General features: G+C 46.4%; 1 pseudogene; it reads right to left on the bottom strand.

The window, feature by feature from the left end:
• Positions 1 to 23,715, bottom strand: part of LOC119056437 (actin-related protein 2/3 complex subunit 2-like) — a 27,954-nt pseudogene extending 4,239 nt beyond the window's left edge.
• Positions 23,716 to 26,800: the final 3,085 nt, after the last annotated feature.

Consider the following 26,800-nt stretch of genomic DNA (forward strand, 5'->3'; position numbering starts at 1 on the left):
GCCTCAAGATGCCTACAGACACACCAAACCCCCCAGACACAGGGCTGAGGTCCTGTCCCTCTATTAAAGCACAGCCTCTCCTGCACTTTCCTCTCTCTCCGCTTCCCCTGTGTTCTCACCGGTCCCCAAAGGCAAGGCTGGAAGCAACCTTTGGCACCTGGTCCAACAAAGCCCTCATTCTCAGGTGAGGAAACTAACCTCAGAGAAGAAAAGTCAGTGGAGCTAGAAATCCAACAAAGACTCGTTGTCCACAGCCAGAGCTTTGGCAGCAGCCATTTCTCTCCCCTGGATCCACCTCCCCAGCCCCCGCCCCCTGGCCTGGGCACTGGTGTCAGCACCTCCTCTCCGTGATGGGGCAGGGGTGGGACTGCAGCTTCCTTCTGCTTCCACTGGGGCACATTCCCAAGCCCAGGAGGCTGGCAGCCTGGCTTCCCTCCAGTCCCCAGGCAGTTGGTGGGATAAGGGTGCCCTGAGGATTCCTGGCTGCTCCTCCTACTTCCAAGCCACCCATTCAAAGGAGGGGAGAAAGGTGCCGGCTTCTTCCTCCACAGTTGCTTTTGGAAATTGCCTTGGGATGTCTGGGCCAGTTCTGGGCTCTTAGCTCTTCCAAACACAATTAAAGGCCTGTTGGCCACTTTTCCCCTTCATCTTCTCCCCATCCTACCTGCAGCATCCCCTTCATTCTCCTCAATCTACTCTGCAGCCCGTGCCCTGTGCACCAAGAGCTCAGTTCAGCTTCCCCTGAGGAAGGGTGAAGGACGAAATGGACTTGTATTGACTGCACCTCTCTGTGATCTAAGCAGAAATGCTTTAAACATCTCCCAGAGAGAGGGCGCTTCCCTCACCTTTGAGCCTGCCTGCGCAGAAAGCTCGTTTGCACAGCCTCTTTTCTGGTGGAGAAGCCAGAGCCTCCTTTTCCAGGAGCTATTTGGGGAAACACTAATGTTTGCAGGAACAGAGGGCCAGCCCCCTGCTCAGGAGGACAGCGAGGACCCACAGGGATCCAGAAGTGCTAATTAAAGGCCGACGTCCATGGACACTAGGGGAAAGTTTAAAAACGGGAAAGACTGGAGCTCTCGTGTTTAATTAGGAAGGAGGAAATATCAAGGACTAAGGGAAATTTTGAGGGTGACAGGCTTTAACTCGATGCTCGACATCTCAGCCCATTTATTGAACAGGTACTGTGTGCTCTGGGGCACAGGCATGGACAGGCACGCCCTGCCCTCGGAGGGGGAACCCCAGGACAGGGGTCACCAAAGGCCCCCAAGGAGGCAGACACTGAGCTGAGACCAGGCTGAGGCCTGGACACGAAGAGGTACCGGCCAGGATTGATGGCAGAGGGAAAGGCTGAGCAGCAGGGGTCCTCAGCCCTGGACACACACTGGAATCACCTCGGAGTTTTTAAAACTGAAGGCTAGCCCCCTACCTGGGATCCTGGTCTGCAACAGAGCCTGGGCACTGATGAGTTTTTAAAGCTCCCCAGGTGGGTCTAAAGTTGGGAGCCAGTAGGGAGAAACACTAGATCATAAACTCTGTGTTGGAAAGACATTCGGGAGACCCCAGCAAAGTCAGCATGGCAGAGGGCTCCACCCACCCAATTAAAGAATCGGCAGTCTGGCCCAAGGGGACAGGAAGCCTCCTTTGGGTGTTTAGGTTCAAGCACAGGAGGAGTCAGTTACATATGCTTTTTTTTTTTTAAGAGATATGGGAAGGGAGGAAGAGAGAGATGCACTGATGTGAGACAGAAGGCCGGGAATGGAACTGGTGAACCCTTCGCTCTGCCCGATGATGCTCAGCCAGCTGAGCCACTCCAGCCAGGGCAGTCTCATTTGCTTTTCAAAACAATGCCTTTTAGTCTCACACTTCTCCTCTTCTTCACACCCACCTGATGTGCAAGAATCCCTAGAGATGCCTACTCAGGACCACGAGGGTTCATGGGAGGGGCTCTCCTTGCCTCTGAATAGCTACAGGCCTTTGCCAGGCCTTGCTGCAGGTTTCAAGAAAGGAAGGTTCATTGGGATGCCCTGCCCCACCTCCCTCACTTATCCTCCCAGCATCTGCCCAGGTACTGGCTCTGGCCAGTTCCATCCTGGGCATCTTTCCCAGCCCAGCCAGACATGGCACCTGATCTGCCCCAGCGTTCCAGCAAGCACAGTACAAGACAGGCATTTTCTCCTCCCTGACTTCTGAAGCTACCACACTGGGGTCACACCCAACACCTTTTTCCTTCTCATAATGCACTTTGTCGGGACTGTCTGGGTGCCTACTGCCACTCAGCATCTGTGCTGCCCCCCTCCAGCTCCCAGCTGGAGGGAAACAGCACAGTGAAAGAAAGAAGGGCTTTGGGGTCGGGCTGACAGGGTTAGAAACCTGACCCCACCTCTCACTAGCACTGTGACCTTCATCAAGTCTCTTCGTCTGATTCGTCATTTCCTCATCTGTAAAATAAGGACACCAACCTCAATGGACAGTTGTCCGGATTAAATGAGGGAAATATGTAAAAGCCTGAATGGAGCACCCAGCACACAGTAGGTCTTCAATAAATGGTAATGCCATTTATTATTATAAGTTAATGTTAACTATTATTACTAGTGCTGGATGCTCTGCTAAAAGACAGAATCTCTCTGAGTTTAGTGTCCTCTTTCACAGAATAAGGAGATGTGACGCCCAGCTTGTAGAGTTGCTGTGAATGCAGAGTGCAGGCAGTTTGAGAGACCTTTTAAATTATATCTGAAGGCTACTCATGGACCAAGAAAATGCCAAATACCAAAACAGGCCCTTCAGACCTTCCAACCTGGGCTCATTGTGGATGTTTACCCCACTGTTGGCTGGAGACTCACACGGGCTTTTCAAAGCGCATCAGGATGAAGCCCGGGAGGTGTTGTAGCATCACCATCGCCTGGCACACAGTTTACATACAAGAGCAAAGGCCCAGGGTGTGCATCACATTCAAACGCCCTAAGGCAGGTCCTCCCAAGCACAAATCTTCATCAGTGTTTGTGACCATAGCATAGAAGCCAGCTCTGGTTTGTGCATTTTCTCCTCTCTCCTTTCCTTCATTCACTGAGCAAGGATACATGAGGGTGAAAGGGCCAGTAGATGGAATTTGACTAGAGAACCCACAAATGGCCAAATCTTGGCCTGCGGTCATCCCTCTTTCCCTAAAGTTCCCAGGCTGTGAGGATGAAAATAAAGGAGAAACCACAAGTGCCAGTTTATTATTAGCTGGGGGGGGGGGGAAGGATTTCCCCAAGGCAGGCCTCTCTGAGTGGTAGTTGGGGTCAGGTGGGGATGAGCACCTCCTCAGCCTCGCACCCCACTGGGCCTTCCCAGGAGCTACTGGACCAAATGAGGAGCCCTTCCCAGCGCTCTGATCCATGTGGAACACCAGGAGAGGAGGACTTGCTGGCCCCCAGAAAGCCCAGGGGAAGAATGCTGAAGAAGGGCCACAGGAGTGTAGGTGAGTTGTAACTACTGTGACCCTGTCCCTGTCTGTGCCCTGGAAACTGGCCAAGTAAATCAGCATCCTTGGAAGTCTAGGGGGTGGGGGAAGCAAGGAAAAGGGCCAGGAGGGGCATGTTCTCCACCTCCCACAGGGATACACTGAGCAAGACAGGCATGATCCCTGCCTTCACGGACCTTCTGGTCTAGTCCGAAAAAGCTTTACAGGTGAGATTAAATTATTAGACTGTAATCATGCAGAAGAAATGTGCGATGCTATAAAGCAGGTTCGGGAGGCCTGTGAGGCTCTGCTCAGGAAATGCCACGGCCACTGAAAGGTCAAGACTGAGTTACCTGGGTAAGGCAGGGAGGGGAGAGGGGGCGGGGCAGGAAGAGGAACAGTGATAAATGAGACACCCTTCCTGAAATTTTCTCACAAAATCGCAGAACCCAGAAAGTGTTCTGGCCTGCCCTGAAATGTTGTGATCCCCAGGCTTGACCCTCAGGCCTCTGTCAGTCTCATAGGACACAGTGCCCTGGGGGAACCAGCTCCGCCCTTGACTCTTTCCCATGATGCCCCCAACCCCATCTGTCCATTGGCTCCTGGCTATTCCTGTTTGGGTGTCCTTCAGGCATCTCCAAATCCAAGATGTCCCAAATTACAGCCGTCTCCCTATCACTCCCAACCCCGCCACTTCCTCCTTCCAGTCTGCATCTCAGGAAGGACTGCCCTCCTCCAGGTGCCCACACCAGACACCCGAGTGTCCGCATAGACTCCTCTCCTTCCTTCATTCACCCTCCTGGTTATCACTGGTGACAGAGTTTAGTTACTGACCACTCGTTTTCACGGTCTCCAGTCATCCACACCCTCCTCTCCGTCTGAGGTGCTGCCTCAGTATCAGTTAGTCCTTCCTGTCCTGCCTGCTTCATTGCAGTTGCCTCTAACCAGTTCCCAAGCTCTTATCCACTTTGTTCTTCTGTTAAATTACTGTTTGTGATTGAGTGAGGTGCCCCTGCCAGTCACCCATCCCTGGAATAGAGACAAAGAGTGTGGGCTCTGCATCAAGCACATTGGGTTTAAGTCCTGCTGCACCGTCAGAGTGACCTTGACCAAGCCATAAAACCTCTCTAAGCCTCGGTTTCCTACCTGGGAAGCGGAGGTAAACAACACCTGGGTAATAGAAAATGGAGATAAAACAACAACAGAGCTACTGTTTCTGCCACCTCCAATACAGTTTCCTCCTTCTCACATTTCCTTTGGGTGACCTTGCTCTCCTCATCTCCACATGGTAGCATTGCTAATCACAGAGGCTGCTCCTGATCACAGGGGTGGGCACTGGCACAGGTCAGGGTGGTCGGAGCCTTCTCCTGAGACTGGAGTCGGGAGAAGTCACAGGGACTGAACGTAGCTGCTGCTGAGCCAGAGGAGCCCTGCCCTTGAGACAGAATGTCCATGCCCAGCCACGGCAAGCCCTGGTCCTATCCCAATCCATCCCAAAGCTGGGCTATCTTTTCCTTTAGCTTTGTGGATTTCGCCTTCCTTCCTTCCTTCCTTCCTTCCTTCCTTCCTTCCTTCCTTCCTTCCTTCCTTCCTTCCTTCCTTCTTTCCTTCCTTCCTTCCTTCCTTCCTTCCCTTCTTAAGTTAGAGCCTGTTTCTCTTCCTAAATCCTAAAATCTGTATCATAGTCCTATTGCCAGGATAAATGCAGCCATCAGGTCGAGGAACGTTAGCTACTGGGATGATGTCGGCCCACCGCTCACCTAGTCATCCTGGAACCAAAGACTGCCGGGAAGTGAGGCTCGGTGAGGCCATTCAACAGACCATGGGCTTCCAGTAGATGGAGAGCCACATCAGGGCAGGGACTATGTCTGACTTGCTGACAGGTGACCACTCCCCGTCTCCAGGCCTGCACAGTGTCCGGCATTTAGTAGGTCCTCAATAAACATCAGCTTACGGTTGACGATGTCCAGAGTCTGCAGGTGTAACTACTCACTGTTCTTGTGGACAGGACAGTCCTTCTAGAAGCTCGCCAAGCCAACCTCCTCGGCCTGCGGCTATTTGAGGTGCCAGAGTCCTCCCTCCGACAGGATCGGTGCTGGTCTCCAGCTCTGAACCTGTCTTCCTGGGAATTCCTCAAGCTTCGGTGTTATTGCTCTGCTATTTCTACCCCTTCAGGCTCACCTCAACCCCCAGTTTGGGAAACTGCTTTTTTCCCAGCCCAGTCATTTGATTCTAGTGGACCCTCCAGCCAGTGGACCCCACACCACGGCCCCAGGAATGACCAAGGGTCTAGGGGGAGACCGTGCTGCTGCCCTCAGTCCCCAGAGCCGAAATGCTGTGACTGGGGGCTTCCCGGTGGCCATCCTCCCCAAACTCGGGCACAGTCCGCCCGCATAATGGAAAACAAGGCAGAGAAGACAGGCAGAAGGCAACAAGAGGCTTGCCACATCACTGGGTTCCTGGGTCCAGCCTGCGTCGGGGACGAACTGCCTCCAGGTGAAGGATCGACTCATGTCTGCCTTTAACAAAGTGTTAGTGAGTGCCCAGTGCGTGAATAAGTAAGGTCCTGTCCTCATCTCTGAGGGGTAATTGTGCTGTGACAGGCATACATGTGCCTGTCACAGCACACACAACGGATAATGAAGGAAGCACAAAAGCAAGACGGTCACTTCTCTCTGGGATCGGGTGGGTGGCAGCTCCACAAAGACTTCATGGGAGTGGTGACCCCCAGAGGGTTCGTGAAATGCCCCTGGTGGGAGTGATCCTCAATGGGTCTAGTCTTTAAAGTAAAAGGCGAGGCTGCCAAGTTGGAAATCCTTTGTGGACCGACTTCTAAGGATAAGCCTTTGTCACATGAGCAGGCTGCAGAGCTGAAGGCCTTCCCTCGGGAGGTGGCACAATGTTAGAAGGGAGCCACCGGCCGCCTCCCACCACAGATCTCCCGTGGTGCCCCGCCATTTCCTCCGGAAGTTTTCGTGTTGGAAGGCCGCCCTGACCTACCTCTTCAGGTTGATGAAATGGCCCAATTATCTGTGTAGGATCCCAGATTGTCTTGAAGTGAATAGATGGGAGCGGGGAGGGGGCCTGTCTAGAGAAGAAAGTGCCAGAGGGAGTCCAGCCATCCACAAGCTGTTAACCGGAGCCGCTGCCCACAAAGGATCCCTTTGTTATTCCAGGAGGTGTTGTCACCAGAGCTTGGCCACAACTCTCGAAGCACATATCCAGGAACTGTTTTGTGAAAGGGCTGGCGGGGAGCACTGTCTGGTGGCCTGGAACGGATTCTGATCTCGAGGAGGCCGGGAGGGGGAACACCCGCCAGGCTCCCCGGCACCACCTGCCGCAGAGCTGGCTCTCCCGTGGGCAGTGACCAAGAAGCATGACCAGAACCCCACGGTGAAACCACAGGGAAAGGGCTTCTGAGCTGTGCTTGGCTCCCTGTCTGAAAGGTTCCGGGGGCTCCCGCCTCCACCCTAAATCTTGCCATTGTAACCACAGTTGCTGCCCTCCCCTCATGACCGGCTGTCCAGCCTTCGATCACATCCACACCAGCCAAGGCAGAATATTAGAAATCCAAATGCTCTGGAAAGGAAATTAATCTACTTTTATATCTAGCATGGCCATATAATTTATCTTTCAAACCTGAACACTTTAAAGAGTCCAAGGAGGAGCCTTTAGTAATTTTGCCGGGACAACTGGCACGAACTGGGACAACCTTGGACGAACCTAGCAGTTTGGGCTCCCCTCGGATTCCCTTAAACAAAAGGTCAGGACGACAGGGTCACGCCTTGCAGCAGATGTCGGCGGTGGAGGCGCCCGCCAGCCAGTCCACGTCCCTGGTGTGCTCCATGTCTCCTGCTCAGTGCTTCACGGCTCGGCGTTCTGAATGAAGACGGGCACAGCTTGCCATAGCGACCTCCACCCGAATTTTCTGAGGACCTAACAGCCAAGAGCATACTCTAGGTACATCCCCTATCTGACTGTTCTTCCATTGTTTTTTGTTTTTTACCACAAGGGGCTATTGAGCGCTGAGTAAGGAGGTAGGCTGTACAGTGAGAGCTGGAAATACTGAGTGTAGGTGGGGACATGAAGCAACAGAGACTCTGGCTCTCTGCTGACACAGGGGACACGCACAATGAGTTTAAAGAGTGGTGCCCTCGGCCCAGAGATTCTAGTCTTGGGTGTACGCCCTTGTGAAACTCTTACGTGTGTGCAGAAGGGCACCTGAACAAAGCTGTTCGTAGCGACAATGTCTACAACAGTGACAAATGACAGCAACCTGAAGGTCCATCCACAGGGCAATGGATTTTAAAAAGTGGTGATAAAAATAAACAATCCCATTAAAAAATGGGCAGAGGATCTGAAAAGACCTTTTTTCAAAGAAGACACACAGATGGCCGGCCAACAGGTACATGAAAAAGCATGCGGTGTCGCTAATCATCAGGGAAACGCAAACCAGAACCGGGACGAGTTATCACCTCACACCTGTTAGAGTGGCTGTCATCAAAAAGACCCGCACTGACAGGTGCTGGTGGGGATGTGGCAGCAAAGAGACCTCGTGCCCTGTGGGTGGGAATGTCGACTGGTGCAGCCACTGTGGAAAGCAGTGTGGAGCTATGTCAAAAAATTAACAGTAGAACTACCGTATGACCCAGCAACTCCACTGCCGGGTATTTCTCTGAAGGAAACTTAATCACAGTCTCAAAATGCTATCTACGCCCCCGTGTTCATGGCCGCATTTTTACTATAGCCACGACACGGAAACAACCCGATTGTCCACTGACAGATGAATGGATAAAGAAAATGTGGTGCGTGTGTACAGCTGAATATCACTCAGCCACACAAAGAGGGAATCTTACCATTTGCAACAACATGGATGGACTTCGAAGGCATTAAGCTAAGTGAAAGGAGTCAGACACAGACAAATACCTTATGATCTAACTTATATGTGGAATCTAAAAAACAAAACAAAACAACCTGAACTCACAGATACAGAGAAAAAAATTGGCTGTTACCAGAGGCAGGGAGTGGGAGGGTGGGTGATGTGAGTGAAGGTGATCAAAGGTACAAACTTCTCGTTATGAGATAAATAACCCTGGGAATGTAATGTACAGTATGATGACTATAGCTAACAGTGCTAATAGGTTATTTGAAAGTTGCTAAAAGAGTGCATCTTAATAGCTCCCATCACAAGAAAAAATTAGAACTATGTTTGGTGATGGATGTTAAGCAAACTTACTGTAATCATTTCACATATGATTAATATGTACATGCATCAAAGCGTTATGGGGCACCCATAAAACTAACACCATGTTGTGTGTCGATTACATCTCAACAAAAATAAATTGAAAATAAAAAGTGATAGCACATAAAGTGGAGATGTGTGTGTCAGTGAGGACAACTGCTGAAAACAACTCCGAGAGAGGAAGCTGCCGGAGGACTTGGCTTCTCCCATGCTGCCCGTCTGAGGCTCTGCGCGTGGAATCGGGTACGAGGCGCCATTTCTAAATCCTTGCACATATGGTAAAGGCATAAAAACATGAGTGAAAATGATAAGCACCAAATTCAGGACTGTGGCGGGGAGAGGTAAGGGGATCAGGAGGGGAATCCAGAGACTTCAGCTCTGTCTGTAACCTTTTATTTCTCAAGCTGGATGGTAGGTAAGCAAGACCACTCGAGGTTTTCGACTGAGACAGGGCTGCTTTCCAATTCCAGCCCAGGACCTCATTTCAGTTGCCTTAACCCAACAGTCTATCCCTCATTGTACCGATTTCCTTCTCCATAGTGGGGATACTGAATACCAACTGCATAGGTGGCTGTGAAAATCCTTTCATAATGTTTTATAAAGATTTACAGTGTTCCCTACATAAATGCACTATCTTGCCTCCCTCTGCAGTAGCCCCAGCAACAGGTTCTCCAGAAATGGAAACTGGGCTGAGTGGGTATCCACACCTGTACCTGTGGCCTGGGGTACAGCTGGGTCTGTGTAATGTGGCAATTTGCAAAGACACCATGCCCCTGCCCTGGTGTTCTCTGGCTGGGCACACTGCTCAACCAATCTCTCCGTGTCCCCTCCTTCCTGTTCCTCCTCCTGCTCACTCACAAGACTAGAGCTACAGATGCCACAGTCACACAGCTGTCAAATGGCAAAGCTGGGATTCAAATCCAGGTGTCTCAGACACAAAGCTCTTCCCAGCTAGGCCAGGGGTCCGCAACCTTAGTGACCTTAGCACCACTTGGGGACCTACCAAAACCACCAAAGCCTCGGCCTGGCCCTGGGAATCTCTGGACACCACAGCCACATGGCTCCTTAGGTGGCGCTGACACCCAGCCAGGCTTGGGGTCTCACGCACTCCAGTTCCTGTGCGCTCTGCTCCTCCCACTTACCTATCCAGTCCAAGAGAAGCCCTGGTGGTGCTGGAACCACTAGCCAGCCCTGCTCCCCCACCTCGCCAAGAACTTGAACCTTCCATCTTTATGCCCCCAACATGCAACACAATCTATCTCTGACATGCTTTTCCCCCCCTTCATTTATTTACTTTTAGAGAGAAACAGCAATGTGTGAGAGATAGAGACCGGTTGCCTCGCACGCCCCCAGCTGGAAACCTCCCAGGCACATGCCCTGACTGAGAATCAAACTGGTGACCTTTCGGTTCTCAGGTTGGCACTCCATCCACTGAGCCACACTAGCCAGGGCTCTGGCATGCTTTTAGAAGGGTGCTTAGTACTCTGCAAGAGGGAAGAACTGAGACGGAGAAGAGCACATTTCAGGGAGGCAGACACACTTCGCCTTCCTGCGTGAAGTGTGGACAGAAAGGGCTCCTCACTGGAAGAGTCTCATAAGAAGTAGAGGCTGATGCTTCCTAAAGAGCTACCGCCTTTGTTTAGATTCTGTTTGTTTTTCTCTCTGCTGCCAACAAAGTGGGAACTTCCTCCTCTCGTTTCTTATTGCTACAGACACTGAATTCTGGTGCAGGCAGGCCACAGGGAGACCCCCTCCTCTGGTCTCCAGCCAAGCTCTGCAGCAGCTCTGCACTGTGCTCGCCCTCACTGAGCAGACAGCCTGGGCAGCCTGATTATCAGGAAGTTCTCTCTTCCTTGGAAGGGAAGCCTCCTGCTCCGCAGCTCTGTCACCTGGTCCCGGTCCCATCCTTCAGAGTGGCATCTTTCCTTCGCTCCACCTGCAGGGTCTTGGGGGACACAGGAAGGGGTTTGGATTTTATTTCAAGTGAAATGGGGGACATAGAAAACATTGTTAAATGGCAGCGGCAATGTGAACGGGTTTATTTTAAATGAATGTTTTAGTGCTCCAGATTATAGGAGAGTAAGGGTAGAACCCAGAGTGTGGACTGCGAGCCTGCAGGGGCAACTCCAGCAGGAGCTGATGGTGGCTTAGGCAACAGTGTGATAGTGAGGATGGGTTTGGACCCAGAACTTGCTGGATCCCAGACTTGCTGGCAGATTGGGTGTGGGTGTGCAAGCATTGGCTTGGTCTGGGAATTTTGACCTTTATGTGTCATCTTGTTTTAGATGCCCTTGCACCTGATTAAGGGAGTCAAGCCATGTATGGAGCCACTTCTGCCTGAGCAGAAGAGAACAATGCAGAGAAAATTCGAGGTCTGACTGTCCCCTGCTACCCTGTCTCTGGGATCATGTAGGCTCATATCTGATCTCCTGAAACCAGCCCCTTCCCCTGCCTGACCTCAGCCTGGTCCCCACACAGCCTCAGCTCCTACTGACCTGTGCTCTCTGCAAGGTGGAGGAATGACCTTACAGCACCAGAGGCCAAGCTTGGACAAACTTCTGAGCTTTGGATTGCAAAAATAGCGTTAACTCCAAGCATGGAGAAGTTCAGGGAAAATCCACTAGAGAGCACTGTAGCACTACCCAGAAAACACCATCCCAGCACAGAGAAGTACTAGTGTATTGAGCACCCATTTAGCCAAAGTCCTAGATGAGATACCAAGATGCGAAGATCAGGGCACAGGTGCTGCCCGCTGTTGAGTTTGGGGGCGCTCAGAGCCCTCGGAGGTGGGTTAGGAAGTAGCACCTGTGCAGGGTCCATCCGTGGTGTTTTCCTGCTTCTGGGATTTTAACTATATAGGACTCACATGTACACAACACATGAACGATGCACATGGAGCACACATACGCGTGGTGCACGAACCACACACACCCTGCAGTCCTGGGCTTTGAGTGCCTGTGAGGAGGCGGCTTCCGGCAGATGCCGGGGTGCAGAGAGAGCAGAGAGGCTAGAGACTCCGATGAGAAAGAAGGTGCAACAGGGCAGCAGTGAGTTTACAACCTGGGAGAACAACTCCCAGAGTCCCCGGACAATCCACACATCATTAGGATCACTGTAAAAGAGCCCATTAAAATGCACACATGCTAACCACACGTTGTATGAACTCATCAACACCCACTAGCGCAGTATCAGCACAGATTTACTGAGTGCTGGGGGCTGGCATGGGGAATCTTTTGTCAGAGGGCTACGGGGAAGGAGAATGACAGCCAGCCATTAAGAACAGCTGACTTTGTGCTTCAGTGCACCAGGGGCTTGTGGGCATTCCCTCTCTTACTGCTCACAGGCCCCCACTTATGGGCTCCAACATTACCCCAGTTTTTAGAGGGGGATGCCAAGGCTCAGAGAAGTGAGGTGGCTTGTCCAGGATCACAGAGCGAGGCAGGTAGAGGGGCTGGGATTCTAATTATGCCCTAAAGAAACTCTGTATATGTGTGTGTGTGCATGTATGTGTATATATGTATTGTGTGTGCATGCATATGTGTGTGTATATGTGTGGGGTATGTGTGTATGTGTGAGTGTGTATAAAAGGATCCAACAAGATAATCCAGCAAAGAACAGCTTCATTTCCCTCTCCATTTCTCTCCTTCTAACAGCATATTGAGTTTGCAGAGCTTCACCTGAAAAGGAAGGGGAAACCCCCATTCAGGCTCCCCCACCCCAATGTCTCCAAGCAGCCCTGTGTCACCTGAGATGCAAGCAGCTCTGCCACCTGAGCCATGTAACCCAGCAGACACTACGGTGCTAAAGGTTTCAGTGATGGGAAAGTTGCCCTGTGGGATTAGCGGCAAGCTCCCATGGGAGACTCACAGCGAGGCCCCTGGGGTTCTCCAGAAAGGGCACGCGACCTCCAGCAGAGAAGTATGCATCAGCCAGCGAGACAAAACAGACTTCCGTGGGGTCTGGGTGGCCACGCAGCCAGAACCGCCCATTGCAAGCTGTGTCTGGAGAAACCTCCCAAGTTGTCAGGCCCAGCAGGCCCAGCGTCTGTCCAGTTACCACTGTAACAGAATCAGGTCACTACGGCATTTGAGTCAGCAGGCTCTTCACTGCGCCCGGATGTCTTTGCATCATTTATGCTTTGTGTGTGTGACTATGGTGTGTGAGAGCAAGACTGCATGCGTATGTCTTTCCTTTCTAAGGAGATTGTGAGTTTCCCAAGGAAGTCAGCCTGTGGGCCTCCCAGTGTCCCAGCCAAGGCCAACCCAAGACCTAATGTCCCACCGGGCTTGGGTGTCCTGCCCCAGAGGCAGCTGCCACAATCCACGTGGGGCCACCAGAGACCACAGAGCCTGGAATGTAGGAGGTTATCCCCAAGCCGTCGGCCAGTGCATGACACACCAGCTCCAGACAGAGGCACCAGAAAGCACCCATCGCTCCTTGTCCCTGCAACCTGCCTCTCCCATCAGCCCCTGTGAGTGACAGCTCAGTCTCCTGTCGTACCTCAGACTATAGGACAGTCATCAGGGGGATAGACAACCCCTGTGACATACCTGTGTTCCAAGGAAAGGAGGCTTTGAGATAAGTGTTGGCATCTGGGAAGAAATTTCACATTTAACCACATGGAGCAGGATGGAAGCCAGTCTCTACCTTCTGAAAAGGTCCAGAAGATTCCACAGGGTTGTGGCCTGACTGCCAGGGAAGGATTGACATAGGCAGGAAGGCTGGGCCTGAGAGCAATGAGGAAGAGGCTGTGGAAGGAAAAAAGAAAGGAGGGAGGGATCCCAGACACCTGGTGGGAGGGCTCTGAAACAGAGTGAGGAGTGACAGAGAATGCAAGCTCATCATCAGTAGGCTTCCTGCGGAGTCAGCCTTCCTTGAAAGGTCCTCAATGAATCAGTATTAGCAGCCCATCCTTCCCACTCTGAGTTTAAGAAAAGTCAGATTTCTTACCACCCGACACACAAAGAATCCAAACAAATATAAAGGGTGTTAATGAGGCCCCATGAGCGGTTTTGGTGGCAGTGCTTTCAGCCTTTAAAAGTAATGCATCAGCGTCTCACCTCCATGCACTTCAGTTGCCTCATTTGTCCGACACGGACGTTAACACGCACTCACCATGGGCTTGCTGCGAAGGTTACATGAGGGAAGGATGTGAAGTGCTGAGCAAGGTGTTGGAGGCTCACTAGGACGGAGTCTATGTTAACTTTTATTTTGTAACAGCCAAATCACTTCCAAAGCTGAGGTTTATTTGTCACTTCGAAGTTTGCTCCCTTTCTGCATCTTGACTAAACAGCGCTAAATGCTCACAAGCTAAATTTTCACTTACTGCAGCATTTCTCAGAGACTCTTTTTGAAAGCAAACTCCTCTAGTAAGTAAAAAATGTGATCCGATTTCTAAAGTTTCTATTTTTGCCCTGACATTTTTAGAACTATCTTTCTCCATCAGCTAAAGGATTGGAGCAGCGAGGCAGTGTGATCTTTTCCAATGAAAAATTCATAACTCTGTTGTGTAAAGTGGGAAATTGTCTACTCAAATGGCTTCAAGGCCAAATATCAACCAAAGCAGATTAATATTCTGTGGAGAATAATTTGCAAACTGAGAGAGTTGAACCAAAACATTTAACATCCTATGATGAATGTCTTGTCAATAATGAGGTCATTTGTATGCAGTACATAATTCGGAGAGGAAGCAGAGTCTTGTCTGCCTAATTTAGCAAACTTCAAAAAATAAAAAAGAATGAATTCTAAGGAATCAATCCACACGCAGGGAGAGGGCCTTGAAAATGTTAAAGAATGCATTATTTCCAAAGCCCCAATTGCTACATAATCTAAATCTCTAACGGTATAAAGATGGCTAAGTAATATTTGGCTCATCTAAAATTTTTATGCAATCTTTAAATGGATGCATCATAAAGTCATGGTTATGCCCACCTGTTCTGACCTCAGGCTGCCTGAGTTCAAATCCAAGCTCCACCTCTTAGGTGCTGCGTGACTTGGACAATTTAGTTTCTCTATACGTCTGTTCCTTACTTGTAAAACAGGGATTAAACTAGCAGGTACCTCAAAGAGTTGTTGAAGATTGTAAAGCCCTTAGAACAGTTGCTCGCGAATAGTAAATATTTATCACACGTTAGCCAATGAGAGATTTCAATAATATGGTGTGATAGAGACTGCTAACACACTATCAAATCCTCTTCCTCATCTTCTACAGCTCCTGGCTGGACTACAGGTACCAGCTGCCCCCCCTTACAGTTAGGTGTGGCTATGTGATCAAATTCAAGCCAACAGAGCAGAGCAGAAGTAACGCCCCTGCCAGGCTTGGCCCATTGAAACCCCCCGTGTGCAGTCTCTAGCTTTAACCCTGCTGCTGGCTTGACGCAGACAAATGCAATGCCTTTGGAGGCATGCTAGGGAGATGGCGGAGGCCAGGACGGATTCTTAAATCACTGCTTGGAGAACTGCCTAAGATCATGAGCATCCATTTTTGGCTTCAGGTGAGTGAGAAACATTTTTGTGTTAAGACAGTGGGGTTTTTAGATGCACCGATTACAGCGGCAAATATTATTGCACAAGGGAGTGTTTTATGTTGTGTGAAAAAATATAGGATACATGAAAGGTATGCCAGAGAGTGTGAGATGCCCCCCAATATTTGTTCTTCCCTTTTTTTTAATTGAGGAAAACTTTTGTACAGTGAAATGCAAAGATCTTAGGCATATAACACAAAAGGTTTGGATGAATTTTTACTCCTATATAACCAACACACTAATTAAAATGTAGACTGTGCAACATCCCAGAAAATTCCCTCGCGTCCAACCCCCATGGGCAATGAGTATTTTAATTTCTATCATCGGAAATTAGTTTGTGCTTCTTGAACACCATGTGAACGGAATCATGCATTATGTATTCATTTGTGTCTGGTTTATTTCACTCAACATAACGTCTTTGAGATTCATGCATGTTTCTGCATACATCAGTAGTTCATTCCTACATAATTGTTTAATGGTTCTTATTATACAAATATACCACAATTTATTCATTCCCCTATTGATGGAAATTTTGAGTTATTTCTAGTTTTTTACTACTGTGAATAAAGCTGTTACGAACATTCACATATCACAATTCTTGTAGGTTTTTTGTTTTCCTTTCTCTTGGGTAAATATGTAGAGTAGGAATTGTGGGGTGTATTAGTTTTCTCTTGCTGCTGTAACAAATTAGTAAGGGCTTAGTGGCTTAAAACATGGCAAATGTAATGTAATTTTATGGGTCTGTAGGTCAGAAGTCAGACGCAGGTTCCATGGGGCTCAGACAAAGGTGTGTCGAGAACAGCCTTCCTGCCCAGAGGCTCTGGGGGTGCCTTCATCAGCGCCGGCGGCCGGGACAAAACACCATAGGCTGGGGGCTTCAACAATGGAAATTTATTTTCTCGTGGTTTTGGAGACCGGAAGTCTGAGATACGGGTGTCAGCACAGTAAGGTTCTGGTGAGGGGTTTTCTTCCCGTCTCGCAGATAGCTACCTTCTTGCCCTGTGTCCTGGCGGGGGGGCTCTCGTGTCTCTTCTTTCAGACGCACTAATCCCATCATGAGGGCCCCACTTTTACAGCCTCATCTAAACCTAACTACCTCCCTAACCACCCCCTTCTCCAGATACCATCACATTGCAGGTAAGGGCTTCATCATAGAATTGTTTGGCCCATAGCAAGAGTGAATTCATATCTATACTTTTTTCAGCTTCTAGAAGCTGCCCACATGTCTCAGCTCATGGCCGCCTCCCTCCATCTTCCAAGCCTACCACAGTGGACCAGTCCTTCTCACACTGTATCTCTTTGGGTTCTTCTGCCTCCCCCTTCCACTTTTAAGGACCTTTGTGATTACACTGGGCTCACCTGAATAATCTGGGAAATTTTCTCAATTGAAAAATCCTTAATTGAATCATATCTGCATAGTCCCTTTTGCCATATAATGTAATATAGTCACAGGTTCCAAGGATTAGGATGAGGACATCTTTAGAGGGGTATTGTTCTGCCTACTACCCTGGGTAATAAGATAAGTATATGTTTATCTTTATATAAGAAACTGAAAAACAATTTTCAAATGGTGGTATTATTTTACATGGCCACCAGCAATATATGAAAGTCCAATCACTGCACACCCTAAACAGCACTTAGAGTTTTTAGTGTTTTTAATTTTCTTAAATAGCCACTTTTTAAATTCTCACCCAAGGACATTTTTTCATTGCTTTTAGAGAGAGGGAAAGAGAGAGGGAGAGGGGGAGGGGGGAAGAGAGAGAGAGAGAGAGATGTGAGAGAGAAATGTCAATCAGTTGCTTTCCCATATGTGACCCCACCGGGGATTGAACCTTCAACCTTTTGGTCTATGGGACTATGCTCCAAACCGACTGAGCCCCACCCAGGCAGGGCAGTCTTTTTAACTTTAGCTATCCTAGTGGGTATGAAGCAATATCTTATTGCAGTTTTAATTCGCATTTTCCTGATGACTAAAAATGTTGACCATCTTCTCCTGTGTTTATTGACCAGAAAATCTTGTTTTCTAAAGTTTCTCTTCAAGTCTTTTTGCCTATTTTTTATTGGGTTGCCTTTTTATTATTGATTTACAAGAGTCCTTTATCTATTTTGAATACCATTTCTTTGTCATATATGTGTATTGCACATATTTCCTCCAGTCTAGGTGTTGACTTTTCATTTTCTTAATAGGGTTTATTGATGAGTAGTTTTTTTTTTAATTCTGTCCAATTTTTTAAAACAGTCTGCTTTCTGTGTCCTGTGTGAGAAATCTTGGCTGTTTCAGTGTCACTGTGGCAGCTTGTAATTTCCAAATACAGCTGCAAAAGTATTTCCTATCCATGTGCTCTTCTAGAATCTGTTTTTGCTACTCCATCTATTTTTCCTAAAATGTTTGATGAAATTTACTAATGAGACCATCTGGGCCTGAAGTTTCCTTTGTGGGAAATTTCTAAAAAATTATTATTAGAAATTCAACTTAGTTAATGAGTATGAGAATATTTAGATTTTCTCTTTTTTCTTGAGTCAGTTTAGGTGAGTTGTGTTTTTCAAGGAACCTGTTCATTTCATTTATTTATTTTTTAAATATGTTTTATTGATTATGCTATTATAGTTGTCTCCATTTTCCCCCCTTGCCTGGCTCTGGCTGGTACATCCATCCCCTCCAGCAAACCCTCACTCCACAGTTCATGTCCATGGGTCATGCATGTAAGTTTCATGGCTACCCCATTTCCTATACTGTTCTAAACATCTTCCTATCTTATACCTACCAATTTGTACATCTTTTTTTAAAGATTTTATTTATTTAACTTTAGAGGGGAAGGGAAGGAAAGAGGGAGAGAAATATCAATGTATGTTTGCCTCTCGTGTGTCCCCTGCTGGGAACTGACCTGCAACCCAGGCATGTGCCCTGACTGGGAATCAAACCACGGTTGTTTGGTTCACAGGCCCGCACTCAATCCACTAAAGTACACCAGCCAGGGCCCAATTTGTACATCTTAATCCCTGCAACTTTTCCCCCATCCTTTCCCTTCCCCCTCTCAGCTAATAACCCTCCAAATGATCTCCACATCCATGATTCTGTTCCTGTTCTGTTTGTTTGCTTCATTTGTTTTTTAGATTCGGTTGTTGATAGTTGTGAATTTGTTGCCATTTTAATATTCATAGTTTTGATTTTCTCTTTCTTAAATAAGTACCTTTAACATTTTATGTAACAATGGCATGGTGATGAAGTCCTTTAGCTTTAACTTGTCTGGAAAGCACTTTATCTGCCTTTCAATTCTACACGATAGCTTTCCTGAATAGAGTAATCTAGGTTGTAGGTCCTTGCTTTTCATCACTTTGAATACTTCTTGTCAGTCCCTTCTTGCCTGCAAAGTTTCTTTTGAGAAATCAGCTAATAGTCTCATGGGAACTCCTTTGTTGGTAACTATCAGCTTTTCTATTGATGCTTTTAAGATTCGCTCTTTATCTTTAACCTTAGGTTAATTATTTATGATGTATCTAGGTATGGTCCACTTTGAGTCCAACTTGTTTGAGACTCTCTGTGCTTCCTGGACTTACATGTCTGTTTCTTTCACCAAATTAGGGACGTTTTCTTTAATTGTTTTTCTCAAATAAGTTTTCAGTTTCTTGGTCTTCCTCTTCTTCTGGCACCCCTATGATTCATATATTGGTGCATTTGGAGATGTCCCAAAGGCTCCTTATCCTATCCTCATTTTTTGAATTCCTTTTTCTTCTTGCAGTTCTGATTGAATTTTTTTTCTCCCTTACATTCTAAATTGTTGATTTGATTCTCAGTTCCATCCACTCCACTGTTGGTCCCCTGTAGATTTTTCTTTATTTCACTTAGTGCAACCTCATATCTTCCTCAGTATTTTTTATGCTGTTGCTGTATCCAATGACTTCTTTGAGCTTCCTGATAACCAGTATTTTGAACTCTGCATAGGATAGGTTGCTTATCTCCATTTTGTTTAGTTCTTTTTCTTAAGTTTTGTTTTGTTCTTTCATTTGGGTTATATTTTTTGTCTCCTCAATTTGGCAGCCTCCCTGTGTTTGTTTCTGTGTATTAGATAGAGCTACTTTGACTCCCTCTCTTAGAAGCATAGCCTATCTGGATGATTGTGGCTTCTTTAAATTGTTGGTTGTTGGACTTCCATACAGATCCATTTTCTGAAGAATCTGGTGATATTTGTTTTGTAGTCTAGTTGTAATTTTCGTTGCAATTGTGTGAGGAGAAGTGTGTTTACTTATGCCTCCATCTTGACTAGAAGACTCATTTCATTTAAATAGTTAAATTTATTAGTGTGGACTTCCAGTCAAGATGATGGCATAGGCAGAAATGGCTCACCTCCTCCCACAACCACATCAAAATTATAACTAAAATATAGAACAACCATCACTCAGAACTATCAGATTGAGTGGAATGAAAGTCTGACAGCTATAGCGTTAAAGAAGCCACATCCATCCAAACTGGTAGGAGGGGTAAAGACATGCAACATCCACATGTGGTGGATAAAAATTCGAGACAGATATGTAGGCAGCAAGGAGTCCCAGACCCATACAAGACTTCACAGCCCAGGGTGCCGGTGCCAGGAATATAAGTCCTCACAACTTCTGGCTGCAAAAACCAGTGGTCATTGAATCGATAGAAGAATCTGCTGGAGCCTCAAGCAGTTCCTCTTTAAAAACCTACACACAGACTCACCTACCCAGAATCACTCCCTCTGAGCTGTAGCACCAGAGTGGCAGCTTGAAAGTCACCAGTGGCATACAGGGAGAAACTAAAGTGGCTGGCATCAAGGTGAGCACAGGCCATTGTCCTTTTTCTGAACCTTCCCCAACAGAACTGGCAAGCAGGTACCATAATTGAGACTCCCTCAACCTGGCTAACACTGTTTTTTCACCCTAGAGATCTCCTGAGACTCCACCCCACCTAAGTTAATAGCCCACCCAAGATGCTTTTCCTTATGAATAATTGGTATTAGCTCATGCTTAAACAACTTCCTAAATTCTCTCAGACAAGCAACAGCTGGCCTCCATGAGCCCCAGACCAGGCACCAGCAGCAGCCAGCCTATATTCATAGCTTGACTTTACCTGGGAATCTCCAAGCCCACCCCAGGTAGCAGCCATCTCAGATTGCTTTATAGCTCAGGCAGGGTGGCCCCAGGAAAAACACATGTGGGGGCTGACCTTGCCCTGAACCACCTGGAAAATCCCAGGGCCTGCACACCCAGTGGTCAGATACAGATCATGTCAAGCACCACCCCTGCCCCTACACTGGTGATACTCCACAGAGGGCAATGGGTGGGGTCAGTAGTCACAGCCATTTCTTGTAGCTGACTGACATGGGTAAATCCCTCTCACTGACCTGCCAACAACAGTCAGGGCTCAACTACAAGAGGATGGAACCCTCACAAAGGGCAGAGCTCCAGTGCCCAGATTGGGTGATAAGGGAGGCTGTGCCGCTGGACCCTACAGACCCCCTATTATGTTAGGGCACACTAACAAGACATGGAGTCAAAGCAGCTCTACAAAACATGTAGAAACAAACAAAGGGAGGCTGTCAGAATGAAGAAACAAAGAAACATGGCTCAGATGAAAGAACAAATCAAAACTTCAGAAAAAGAGCTAACTGAAATGGAGATAGGCAATCTATCAGAGTTCAAAACACCAGCTATAAGAGTGCTCAAGGAACTTAGTTAGGACCTCAGGAACAAAAGAAGACCCAGTGAGAAATGAAGGATTCACTAATTAAAATAACAATTTACAGGTAAACAACAGTAGGGTGGATGAAACGGAAAATCAAATCAATAATTTGGAACATAAGGAAGCAAAAAACAACCAATCAGAACAATGAAAAGAAAAAAGAATCCAAAAATCTGAGGATAGTATAAGCAGCCTTGGTATAACTTCAAGTAGTCCAACATTTGCATCATAGGGGTGCCAAAAAGAGGGGAAAAAAGAGCAAGAAATTGTAAATCTATCTGAAAAAATAGTGAAAGGAAACTTCCCCAATTTCCTTGGTGAAGGAAATAGACAGGCAAGTCCAAGAAGCAGAGAGAGTTCCAAATAATATGAATGCAAAGAGGCCCACTCCAAGACACATTATAATTAAAATGCCAAAGTTTAAAGATAAAGAGAGAATCTTAAAAGCAGCAAGAGAAAAGCAGTTAGTTACCTACAGGGGAGTTCCCATAATATTGTCAGCTAATTTCTCAAAATAAATTGCAGGCTAGAAGGGTTTGGCAAGAAATATTCAAAGTCACGAAAAGCAGGGCCTTCCAGCCAAGATTGCTCTACCCAACAAAGCTATCATTTAGATCAAAGGGTAGATAAAGAGCTTCCCAGACAAAACAAAACAAAACAAAGCAAACTAAAGGAGCTCATCAAAACCAAACCATTATTAAATGAAATGATAAAGGGACTTTTTTAAGAAAAATAAGATCAAAACTATGAACAGTAACATGGTAATAAATATATATCTATCAACAACTGAATCTAAAAAACAAACAAGAAGAACAGAAACAGAATCATAGATATGTAGAGCATTATGATGGTTGTCAGATGGGAGGGGTGTGTGGCAGAATAGGTTAAGAGGTGAGGGGATTAAGAAGTACAAGTAGGTAGTTACAGAATAACCATGGGGATGTAAAGTACAGGATAGGAAATGGAGGAGCCAAAGAACACATGACACATGGACATGAACAATGGTGAGGGCATTTCCTGAGAGAGTGGGGTTTGCTGGGTGAAGGAGGACAAAGGAGGAAAAATCAGGACAACTGTAATAGCATAATCAATAAAATATAATAAAAACAATGATAAAATAAAAATTAATTTATTGGCATAAAATTATTTATAATAGCTCTTTTAAATTTGTTCAAGGTCTGAGAATCCCTATTAACATCCATCGTTTGTTTCAGATATTGGTAATTTGTGTTCTCTCTCTCTCTTTCCTTCTCTTTCTTGACCAATCACAAAAAAGGTTTATCAATTTCATTAATATTTGCACAGAACCAAGCTTCAGTTCTGTTTCATTTCTTTTCCCTTCTTCTTTCTTTCTTCCTTCCTTCCTTCCTTCCTTCCTTTCTTTCTTTCTTTCTTCTTATATAAAAAGATTTTCTTTATTGATGACTCCAATCATATTTTAGATACAGCAGTGTTGAATTCAAATACTTAGCAGAAAACAAGTTAAGACTGTGTTATCCTGAAACTCTTTACCAGTAACATATTGCAGAGCAAAGCCACTTGGAAGGAGAATGGAAGGGAAGGGGGAGTGAGGGAGGGACGGTAAAGAAAAGGAAATAAGTTGATCAAGTGGGATTTTTTATTCCTTCATTTATTTATTTAATTGTATTTTTCCAATACTATTTATCTCCCTTATATTCTTTCCCCACACCACCCATTGCAATAACCACACTGTTGTTCATGTCCATGATTTTTCCCTTTTTTGTTCCATCCCTCTGCCCCCTAACCACTGCCCCCACCCCCTGCCAAGCTGTCAGCCTGCTCTCTGTGTGTCTATATTTTGCTTATTAGTTCATGTTGTTCATTAGATAAAATTCTTGCAAGCACAGCTCATTTATGAAGATTATTTTCTAAACGTGTGCAAAATGGACCAAAATGGAAACTCCTTTAAGAACCTGAAGGGGTGGCACATTAAAAGCTATGATTATCCAGTAGCAAGTGTTCCAGCCTCCAGTTGCCAGCCACTTCCTCTTCCTGTTCCCAAGAGTTAGTTGGTGAAAACATCTTCCCTGTGATTGTTTTCATTTCTTTCTTCTTGACATCTGCATGTGCACTGTTCAGCACCTTAAAGGAGTGGGATGTTTCTGCCCACATATGTGTGTGAATATAGGACTTAGAGCACTTGATGTGGTGATGCAGGTAGTCCTGGAATGTGTGGACCAGGTGGATGGTGTTATTGGGAGCACTGGAGTTGGTAAGGTGATGGAACAGCATTAAGTAATACAGCAGTGTTGTCACCCACAGCAGCATCAGTGTCTTTCAGCTCCAGAGGATGCTCCCTGTGGCCCAAGAGGACCTGTGGGGTTGTGGGGATGGCTCTGCATCCTTCTTTGAACTACTGCCTTCCCAATGATCACATCACCGTCATCCTTAAACACTGTGCTGAAGACTATACTGTTCCTGTCCTTTTTTGACTCAACACACAGGGTCTCATCATCCCTATAATGAATAACTGCCCTGCACTCTCATTCCTTGCCTTCTTCTTGGAACTGGAAGTATTTCTCAAAGACAGAGGCAAAACAATTTCATTTCAACATGCTGGCCTGATGCACAATAGAATCCTTGGATGTGGACAGATACTCAAGGTTGTGTAGAACAAAGAGACATTGTGTACTTATTCTGGATCTATCAAGAAACTCCCATACACTCTCTTTAGCAATTCAGCAACACCATGTGCCTGAAGTTCCTTGTAAAATTTCAAAGAAATACTGACCATCACTTGCTTTGTCTCCATTGGGATTTGAAATATGATAGAGGACCCCATCAAAATATACAAATACTAATTCTACTCTCCTTGTTTGTTTCTGGCAGCTGTGTTCTTCACCCTGAGTGCAAGTGCCTCATGAATGATGCAGTTATTCATCCATCAGGATCCTGGCAGAGGCTGCCCTCGAAGCCTGAACCTGCCTGCCCCACCCCGCCTCCACCAATGCAGCTGCCGCTGCTGCTTGCTGACTCACCCACCTCTGCTCCTTTTCTTTTCTTAGGGACCCTTGCCCCTATCTTTATTATTTCCTTTCTCTACTTACTCTGAGTATAATTTACTCACATCTTTCATGTTTCTAAAGCTGGAAACTTAAATAATTGATATTACACCCTTGTTGCTTTTCTAATGTAAGCATTTAAACCTATAAATGTGCCTCTAAGCACTGCTTAGGTACATCTCACAAATTTTGATGTTTCATATTTTCATTATCATTTAACATTAAATATTTTTTAAATCTTTGATTTATTTATTTTTGGAGAGAGGGGAAGGGAGAGAGAAAGGAAAAAGAGAAACAACGATCAGTTGCCTCTTGAACATGCCTGACTGGAGGAACTTGCAACCCGGGCATGTGCCCTGATCAGGATTCGAGCTGGTGACCTTTTGATTTGCAGGACAATGCCCAACCAACTGAGCCACACCCATCAGGGCTAACTTTAAATATTTTAAAATTTCTCTTGTGATGTCTTTTTTTTTGACCCATAATTGATCTATAGTTACCTTATTTAATAGCCAGATATTTGGGGATTTTTCTACCTATCTTATTGTTATTGGTCACCAATTTAATTTTGTCGTAACCAGAGAACATACTCTAAGACTGCAGGCTTCTGAATTATATTGAGAGACTTACACTGGGCATCAGCATATGGTTGATCTGAACACTCTGTGTGCACTTGAGTGCTCAGTTGTTGGGTGCACTGTTCTCTACATGGGTTCCTATCTAGTTTAACGTTTTTATACTGAAGTTTTGCAGGCAATGAATTCTCTCAGCTATCACATACTTTTAAATGACTTTAATTTACCCTCAGTTTTGAGGCCATATTCACAGACATAAAATTATGGATCATTGGCTTTTATTTCCAGCCACTTAAAGATGTTGTTTCATTATCTTCTGCCTCCCTCATTTTGCATGAGGAGTCAGTGATCATTCATTTCATTGCTCTCCTGTATATTTGGTGTCCTTTGCTGGGCTTTCTCTCTTTATATTTGGATATCAGCAGTTACACTGCAATGAGCCTGGGTGTGATTTTCTTCTCGGTCCTCCTCCTTGGGGTTCACTGACTTCATAGATTCCTAGGTTGATGTTCCTACTAAACTTTGAAAAAGTTTGGCCATCATTTCTTCATATAATTTTTTCTTTTCCTTTCTCACTTCCTTTTTCTTTATGAATAGATCTCAGCTTTAACTATGCTGGTTATGAAGAGTAGATCTCTGTGGACAACTAATGAGCACAGCTGTAGCATTCCAACTGATGTGGGAAGCTCTGGAAAACCTTTGTTCACCCAAAACCCCAGGCGCCCTGGGAGAGCGATAAGGCCGTCTGGGAAAAGCAAACAGCAGGACAGTCACAAGGACTGGGGCTAGCACCCCCACTGATAGAACTAATTTTCACATTTAGCCTTTGTACTCTGCTTCTGCCCCGTAGATAGAACTAATTACCGCATTCCGCTTCTGTATCCCGCTTTGCTACATAGACAGGAAGACCCCATAGGCTATATAAACCCCAAGAATCCTTTGTTCGGGGCTCAGAATTCGGAGACTCACTCCTCTGGGCCCGTGCACATTAATAAACCTCGTACTCCAGAATCCCTCGGTGTCTGGTTGCTTCATTTTCCTGTAACACAACCAGCAGGAAAAGAAAATAAAGAGAAGTAGAAGTGCACTCCTTTGCTTCTACTCACATTCCATTGGCCACTTCCCTAGACAGCTGTGCATCCAAATAAAATTCTCTAACTGAAGAAGGAAGAGATTTTTATTATATCACTGATAGAGTAGCTGATACCAGATTCCCAACATCACCACCACAAACAACTATAAAACTAGAGAAAAGATATGAGGCAACTCTCTTCAGACATTGGACAATAAACAGTACCAGACTGTGAAGCTTGAGAGAAAGAAAATGTGTGGTGAATACCACAGTGGACCTGGCTTTCTTCCTGGGGACACTTTCAGGGGCTAAAATGCAAACCAATGGCATTGACACAGAGGAGAGCATTCTTCCTGAACTGAAGAGGCAGGAATCCAGGGATGCTAAATTAGCTAGAGATTTCAGGGAAAGGTCACAAAGATGAGGGAGCTGCATGGGTGATAAAGGTGCTAGAAAGTCCACATTGGGGTTCTCCAGGCTGAGGGCTTGTCTGAGCTTGTGCAGGCAGGACACCATGAGACCTAGAAGAAAGTGGCTGCCATGGGGCTGACTGCCGAGTGGGAATCTCAGGGGTTGCACAGTGTTGAGGATGCAGGAGCTCCAACCAACCAGTAGAGGAGTAAGGACCATGCCCTAGAGTAAGAACCCTTCTCAGAACTAAGGACAAAACCAAACAGACCAAACCTCAGAGTCAGTAAGATCTGCTAGTCATGTAACTAGTAATTTGCCTTCCAGAACAAAAGGGGCAGAGTCAGAAGCAAGTAAATCATGCAACAGAGTTTTCCCATGTAAAAGCCATGTGTAAAGGGGGACTGTGATGATAGTTACTTGCACATGGCACAGACAGGAAACAAATGGGCTAGAAGGCTACTAACTCTTGGGGGGAATTTTTCAAGTTTAATCTTTCTTGTATTTTTTCCATTACCAGTCATACCCCTTCCCAGGAATCACCACACTGTTCTCCATGTCCATGAGTCCTTTTTCCTTTTTGCTCAATCTTCCTATGCCCTAGCTGTCATTCTGTTCTCCATCTATGAGTCTGTTGGAGATAATTTTATTACCAAAAAATCCATAAGTGTAGCTTGAGAAGAAAGCCTTGATTGTTTTGACTTCAAAAGTAACTCCTAAGTGCCCCCCCAAAAGGTACAAGATAAAATAGGTTGTGAAATCTACAAGCCCCAGCAAAAGGGCATACTCTCCAATGCCCACTGGGGACGT

The sequence above is a fragment of the Artibeus jamaicensis genome, unplaced genomic scaffold (assembly GCF_021234435.1).
Source record: "Artibeus jamaicensis isolate MK-2021 breed Jamaican fruit bat unplaced genomic scaffold, CSHL_Jam_final scaffold_474, whole genome shotgun sequence".
In the NCBI taxonomy this organism is placed as follows: domain Eukaryota; kingdom Metazoa; phylum Chordata; class Mammalia; order Chiroptera; family Phyllostomidae; genus Artibeus; species Artibeus jamaicensis.